At 32.3% G+C, this 7,500-nt stretch overlaps 1 protein-coding gene across 1 annotated transcript in view; it reads right to left on the bottom strand.

The window, feature by feature from the left end:
• LOC137634335 (kinase D-interacting substrate of 220 kDa B-like) overlaps positions 1–7,500 on the bottom strand; it is an 860,646-nt gene that overhangs the window by 733,963 nt on the left and 119,183 nt on the right. The gene's annotated exons all lie outside the window — the stretch shown is intronic.

The raw sequence follows: 7,500 nt of genomic DNA, 5'->3' as shown, positions 1-7,500 counted from the left end.
TACTGAAGAGGAGGTGTGGTTCGAAATTGATAAAGAACTTCCTATAAATAAGAACAAACAAGCCTTAACCAAAGACGCAAGTTGAACAATTATTTGAAATTTTTCAAATGTTCTGAAACCAACAGGCAATGAACGGAACCGATCTAACAATAGAAAGATAAATAGAGAAGAGAAATGGTCACAAAATAATGAGCTTAACTTTAAACACAGATTCTTGGAAGAAGAGAAAATGAGAAATGACTACATTAAAAATACAAGCAGCCTGTCTCTTATTTGCTCTAAGAAAAACATTGTTTGCTTGAAAGTTCTTTCTTATCTCCGTTTCTCTCGTTTTAATTACCCGGACAAATAAAGCCTGAAATCTATGTCGAAAGGAAAATGAGATAAATAAAATCTTTTCACACACATTGCCTCTTCCTCTTAAATGAATAAAAATAAAATAACAAAATTACAGTGAAAGAAACAAACAAAGTAACATCAATATAAGCCTTGGTGCCAACATGGTCGCGTATTCTCATGGGGTTCCCTGACAAATTGCCAGGAATAAGATAAAAACAAAAGAAAAGAAAACCTAAGCACAAGAAACACAAATGAGACAACGACCTGAAAGACATTACGGGAGAGGGGGGGGTGGAGGAGGAGGAGGGAAAAAGAAGAAGACGAAAAAGAGGGGAGGAGGAAGAGGAGAGAAAAGCAAGAAAAAGAGAGGAACAGAAGGGACGAAGGAAGAGCGAGTAGGGGAAGACTCTTGCGTCATAGTCACAACAGAGATCGATATTTGTTTGCTGTATAACGGCCCCCCTCCACTCCCCACTACGTTCTCCCTATCCCAAATAACTGTAGAAAAGAAAAATGGTTTTATATTTCGTGGGATGATGTTACAAAAACGTGTTATTTTTTTCGTGCAATGCTGCTGAATTAAATTATTAATGCGTGTACTGTCGTAGAATATGTTTCTTTTTTAGTAAACTAATGGAGTAAAATTCTTTTTTTTTTTCTATACTTGCACAGATTTTACATATCTTACATGTGTTTTACGATCTCTAATACCTAAACAATTGTTTGTTCCCCATTTTACTATCTAATCCGACGGTTCTTAACCTTAGGTATCCATAATGGGAACCAAATGCTGGCGATATGGGACTTGATCTCTGAAAATTTATATTTAAATTCTAATGCATCAATTCATACCTAGGTAGAATGTTAGATTATTACTTTTTATTCCATATTTTAAAACAAGGATTAAATCCAGACCTAAAATTTCATGGACAAAATAAGCAAGAACAACCAATAATCATTTCAAAATCGAATATTTTCCCTTGTTTATAAAAATTAGCAATTGGTTTTATGACCTTTGTTTGATATACGATTAGGGAAGGATTTCATTGCGAGTTTAAAACACATGGACTACTGAAACACTGACATGAACCTTTTGACTCGCGCTGAATCATCAGCTAAACACAATGTGTTACTGTACAACGTATTTCTTTATTTGGTTTCATATTAATCTTGCTCAGTGCAGGACACGGGCTCTTTGTGTTTTACACCACACAGATGTACGTTGGCAGAGTCGAGGTCGTGTTCCTTAAGTATCAACAGTCCTCTTTAGCTAATAATCTTCAAGATGAACATTTTATTGTTATTCTGGAATACTGGGCTGATATTTTCAATGCCCTTAATCTTTTAGCGTATCAATGCGGCGAAAGGAGGTGGACATTATTCGTGCCATGGGAAAGGCTATCGCATTCATTATGATATTGCCTATCTGGAGTCCCACATTTGAAAGCAGACACCTGACAAACTTGTTAGTGATGGTAAAAGGACAAGAATTCCCTGCTAGGATGGAAAACAGCATATGTGGAAATGCTTTAAGAAAACAAGAAACCCTTAAAAGGGTGGTAAAACAGTTTAAAGGTTTAAAGGCCACTCATGAAAGGCAGAGGCAAGGGACAGTGACATTGCCCCATCAAGTAGGACAATGCCTTGGCTGCTGATGACTCAGCAGATACCCAAACCAACATCCTTAGCTCACAAGGATGGTGAGGTTGCAGTGACCAAAGGAACTACTTTGAGCAGGGCTCGAACCCCAGTCTCGTGATCACCAGTAAGGGACGTTACCACATCGGCCACCACAACCCTAGAAACACTTCCTGTAGAAAAACTTCAAGAAGACAAGAAACCCTTCAATGGCAAAACAGTGCCTGTATAAATACTTAATGAAGGAAAGAAACGACTGGAAGACCCAAGTACAAATCTGAAGGGTTACTATTGAAGATCTCCTCATGGAAACCGTTTGGATAGAAATTACAAAATACTTTCTCGTTTGCTATGTCCATAGTAAGAGACAATAATTCAGGAAAGGACAATTTTATTGACTTCCAAGAAGGACCAAGAATGAAAGCTGATTTTGAAATGGCTGGGATTTTTTGGTTCGAGCAAATCGCAGCTCACCCAAACTTGGCACTGAGGGCAGTGACACTTTTAGGTTCCTTCGTAGCTATGTATGTCCTTGAATCAAGGCTATCTGCATCTGCATTACTAAATCTGCAACTGAAGTGGAGAAATCGACTTTAGGTGTCACATGACAAGCCAGTAGCCTTAACAAGAACTATGCTTTAATTCCATGTATTGATTACTAAAAAAAACAGCAAATATCTCACGAGACTGATAACTGTGCAGTAGAAATATCCAAAAGAAAAAGAGAAAAAAAAATTCAGATATAAGTTTGTAGAGAAGTTGTTGAAATGTTTCTCGCTTCTCAATTTTCTATTCTCCTGTTTATAGATGAGTATTTTAGGACTCTAAATGCTTATGATTCTCTATTATCTTCTGTTCCTAGCTATTTATAATTAAAGTAACTATGTTCTGTACCTAGCTATTTATAATTAAAGTAACTATGCTCTGTACCTAGATATTTGTAATAAAAGTAACTGTTTTCTGTACCTAGTTATCTATGATTAAAGTCAATATGTTCTATACCAGCGATTTATAATTAAAGTAACTACGTTCTGTTCCTAGCTATTTATAATTAGAGTAAATTGAAGCTATTGACATCTTTGCAATTCATACCATCAACCAATAAGATCCTTGATGATGGCCATTTCGACAGTCAATTGAAAGGCGTATAGAACCATATAGGTCAATCCATTGGGGTCTGGGATCATCAAAAGATTAAGAACCCCTGATTTCAGTCTCTAATCTGTTCAACTTTGAAGAATCAAGTGAAATTTTGTAAACTTCAAGTGAAAACAATAATAATAACAATAAATAGGTTTTTAATTTACACTAAGAAATCAAAAAATAAATTTAAAAAATATTTTTATACTAGCCCATTGTTACAATAAACCGATCAAATAAAAAAGAGCTTTGTTTCTGTGAACGTCCTTTCGTCTGGTAATCCCCTATATAACAAACACAGAAAACAGAAATTGTGACTTTTAGGAATCAGTAAATGAATTTCTACGTTCAAATTTTATTCCCGCAGGAGCACAAGCACGTAAAACTATAATAGTTTCCATGCTGTAATGTATTTTTAAGTGAGGATTCTAACCATTGTCCAAAATGATAACATTTAAATGTACTTTAAGTTATTGAATGATTTATGGAGAAAAAAAATCATGACCTCTCTCTCTCTCTCTCTCTCTCTCTCTCTCTCTCTCTCTCTCTCTCTCTCTCTCTCCTCTCTCTCTCTCTCTCTCTCTCTCTTTTACAAAAATGACACTCCCTGTATGAATCCAAATTTTGTTCAAGCAAACGATGAAATTTAATTTTCTTTTTTTTTTAAATATTTTTAAAAACTCTCTCCAAAGAGACAATTTTATCATTGCAATTCTAATTATGAAAAGAATGATGCTATTTTTTTTTTCTTTTAAAAACAAGATAAAAAAAAAAAGTATTTTCAAGGAGGCAGTTTTCTCTTCCAAAAACTGTAAGGAAGTGCCACGTAAAGATGGTTCCGAGAACATCTCCAGGAAGTAGTCACTGCGATTAAATTTTTCTCTGTGAAGTGGAAAAGAGGAAGACATTTCGTTTCCAGAAGAAATAAAATGTCTTGGAAGGAGTGAGAGAAAATACCCTACTGGGAAAAATGACCTTTCAGTATTTAAGGAAAAGAATTTTTTACGAGAGCAATTCAAAGGATAATAATAATAATAATAATAATAATAATAATAATAATAATGATAATGATAATAATAATAATACATAAATAAACTAATATATTAATCAAACTAACTGAAATAAGTGCATTTATTAAAATATAACCTTCTCTAAAAACTATACAGAATTAATATTCAGCCATTTAATTTTTAGAAAATACGCAAGATTACGAGTAATTCCAATTACCCTCTTCTTTTTGTTTTGATCAATCAATCATATATATATATATATATATATATATATGTGTGTGTGTGTGTGTGTGTGTTTATTTGAAAACAATTAACAAGGTTAGGAAGAATTCACACAAAACAGGAAAAGGGAAATTTCACAATTCTGTTGCTGCGGGAAATTTAGGCCTTTGTTGTCATTTATGCAGATTGAATTCAGTTTTAATAAAATAACGAAATACGCCTCGACAATCAAAACAATTCATAAAATAATTCTCATGACAAAATTCATAAAACAAATATAAGAAATAATTAAAAAATCGCACTGAAATTACAAAATAACTATTGTATATATTGTGCATTTATGTATGTATGAACTATCTTTGTTGTAGCCATATGGATATTTTCAATTCCCTTTATAAATTTATGAATACATGAATGGTTTACGATAAGATCGTCCCTTCCATTTTCGAAGGTAAGTACTTTCTCTGGGACCTGGTTTGTCCCTCGCCATAAATCCCTTTAAAATCCTTCCAGTCTAAAAATAAATTGAAAACTCCATAGTGGATACCGTAGATTTCCATGGATTTGACATTTCCTCCATCACAGTCTTGCCCAAAAACCCAAGCTAAACCAAAGGTGAAAGGGGAGATAGAACAGAAAGAGAAAGGGGATATATAGCAAGGAAAATGGGGAGGAAGAAATACGATAAATAAAAGATGAGGAAGAACTTTAAACTATTAAAAGATAAATTGTGGAAATTAGGAGCATCAATAGAAAACTAATGTGGGAAGAAGAAGAAGAAGAAGAAGAAGAAGAAGAAGAAGAAGAGAAGAAGAAGAAGAAGAAGAAGAAGAAGAAGGCCTGATATTCATCGGTCATGCAGAACAAAACTGTGAACTTATAGTATTTTTCAATACCATTAAGCACTATTGAAAAATACCATGATAGGGAAGTAATGGAATAAATGAAAAGGCTTCATCATCTTATCTGTGGAGTAGCAATATCAAGTTTAAAAAAGAAAAAAAGAAAAAAAGTGTAAAAATCTTATAGTCCCTTGAGGAAGACTCAAATAGCCAAAAGAATTTTAAACATACATACATTATATTATATATATATATATATATATATATATATATATATATATATATATATATATATATATTATATATATGTATGTATGTATATATATACACACACATACACATGAAACATTTAACAGGTAGATACCAAGGCAATCTTTGTCATTATTTAGAGCATGGATAAACTTTGAACATGTGAGCTTTGGAATTAAATATAATACCCAAAAGAAAGAGACTGTTGGATATTAGTACTATTAGAATGCAATTTAAAACAAAAATAAAGAGCGACCTGACATTGCAAACCTTCGAAAATTTTAGAATAACAATCCAAAATACTTTGAGTATTACTTCAAGATTATCAAGTCACTAATACTATAATAGGCCTTATATATTGTATTATTTACGTTTCGTTCATAAACAACTTTCTTCAAATACACATCGGCGGTGGACAAACAAATCCCCAATACACATGCCAACCTGGCCAAACTCAAAATGCAGTACAATTGTTTCCTGGAACATAATAATCCTATAGGCAGAACTAATTTTTTTTTTTTTTAATTTGCTATTAAGAGACAGGGAAACTATATCAGTATAGGTATTATAGAATGGTGACTACATCGATCAATCAGCCAAATGAAATGAAAAAGCATAAACCCTTAAAAATTAATACCTCGTAGGCTATCTGAACCAAGAACAAATAGTAAATTTGGTGAAAGGGCTTTTAGCTACTGTGCGCCTAGACATTATAATAAACTGCCAACTGAAATGAAGGACCTAAAGGGAGCAACTGAATTTAAAAAGAAACTAAAGACACTACTTTTCACAAGATCATATGATTTGGAAGATGCTACAATCAAAGAATTGTATAAGTTATAATGAAAATGTTTCGTTAGATGATTAATATGGACCCGCCCGAGAAATAGTTCACTCGACTTCAGTGGAGGGTTGGATTTAAACCCAAAACAAGTAAGTAGCATTTTAAGTAGGACGGTCTACAAGGCAGCCACACAGACAAAGTAAAAATGAAACTAAGGAAAAGGGAGATTTTCATTCCAGCCCAGCAGCTCCTGGGGACAAAAAGGACATACGGTAAAAAGCTATCTACCTCATCACCCCTACACTTCCTGAGAAAAAAGGAACGTGAACGGTAAAAAAGGTTATGTTCAAGTTGTGAGTTCATCCAGCTGTTATGGGGTACCAACAATTACCGGGGTCGTGGAAAATGCACGGGGATAGCCATCTCAACATCTTAACTTTTCTGACTCCACTTCTTAAAAAGAGAGAAAAGTGTATGAGTGTATATGTGTGTGTACATATATATATATATATATATATATATATATATATATATATAATATATATATATATATACATACATACAGTATATACACATTATTTATAATTTATAAATGTATATACAAGCATAATATATATATATATATATATATATATATATATATATATATATATATACAAACCCAGCAACACACACACATATATATATATATATATATATATATATATATATATATATATTATATATATATATATATACACGCACACACACTATTATTAGCTGTCCAACGATACCTCCTTAACAATATTTTCAATTAAATCACCAATAACATATCCCGTTAATATTTGTACCGATGTAAAGTAGTTCCTTTTACAGAGCAGCTGCACAGGTAGGGGGACACTTCAAAATTTATGAATTAACGCACAAAACAATTCCAACATTCCTCTTATTTCGAGTTCCAGCTACGCAATTTGTGAATAAAACTCGATGTGGATTAATTTTATTACTCCCTTCTAGTAGCACTTGATAATGAATAAATACATAAAATTTTGCGAATAACATTCACAAAAAATGCGATGCTTTGTGGGGATCTGAATTCTCGTAACAAAATTTCTATATGGTTATAAGAGCAATAACGGAATATGAGACAATAGAATTTTGAGATTCAAAATATTACTTATTTGATATAAATATTTATTCAAATATATATATATATACATATATATGTAAATATATATAAATATATATAAATGAATATATATATATAAAGACATATAAATATATATATATATATATA

Source organism: Palaemon carinicauda, chromosome 44 (genome assembly GCF_036898095.1).
Source record: "Palaemon carinicauda isolate YSFRI2023 chromosome 44, ASM3689809v2, whole genome shotgun sequence".
Taxonomy (NCBI): Eukaryota; Metazoa; Arthropoda; class Malacostraca; order Decapoda; family Palaemonidae; genus Palaemon; species Palaemon carinicauda.
Note: the sequence above shows the minus strand (reverse complement) of the source record. Positions and strands in the feature narration are given on the sequence as shown.